Source organism: Trichechus manatus, unplaced genomic scaffold (genome assembly GCF_000243295.1).
Source record: "Trichechus manatus latirostris isolate Lorelei unplaced genomic scaffold, TriManLat1.0 scaffold00006, whole genome shotgun sequence".
NCBI lineage: Eukaryota > Metazoa > Chordata > Mammalia > Sirenia > Trichechidae > Trichechus > Trichechus manatus.
Genome location: NW_004443942.1, coordinates 1,835,799 through 1,836,092, shown reverse-complemented (window position 1 = coordinate 1,836,092; position 294 = coordinate 1,835,799).

The following is a 294-nucleotide window of genomic DNA, read 5'->3' as shown; positions in this document are numbered from 1 at the left end:
AAGATGCCTCTGAGTAAACAGCATTTAAGCTGAGTCTTAAAGGATAAGAAGGAGATAGCTGGGCAAAGGTGAAATGGAGGTGGGGCAAGGAGAGGAAGTTGAGCCACATTGTGAGGTGTATTTTGGAATGAGCTCCCCGGGGAAGAGCGCACAGGGAGGCTGGGGGGAAGGGAGGCTGGGGGGAAGGGAGGCTGGCTGGGATCTGGTCCAGACAAGCGGTGTGGACTTGCACAGACAGCGGGCAGGTAGAAGTGAGAGCATTTCAGAGACAAGCCTGAGGCGGCTTCTGTGGGA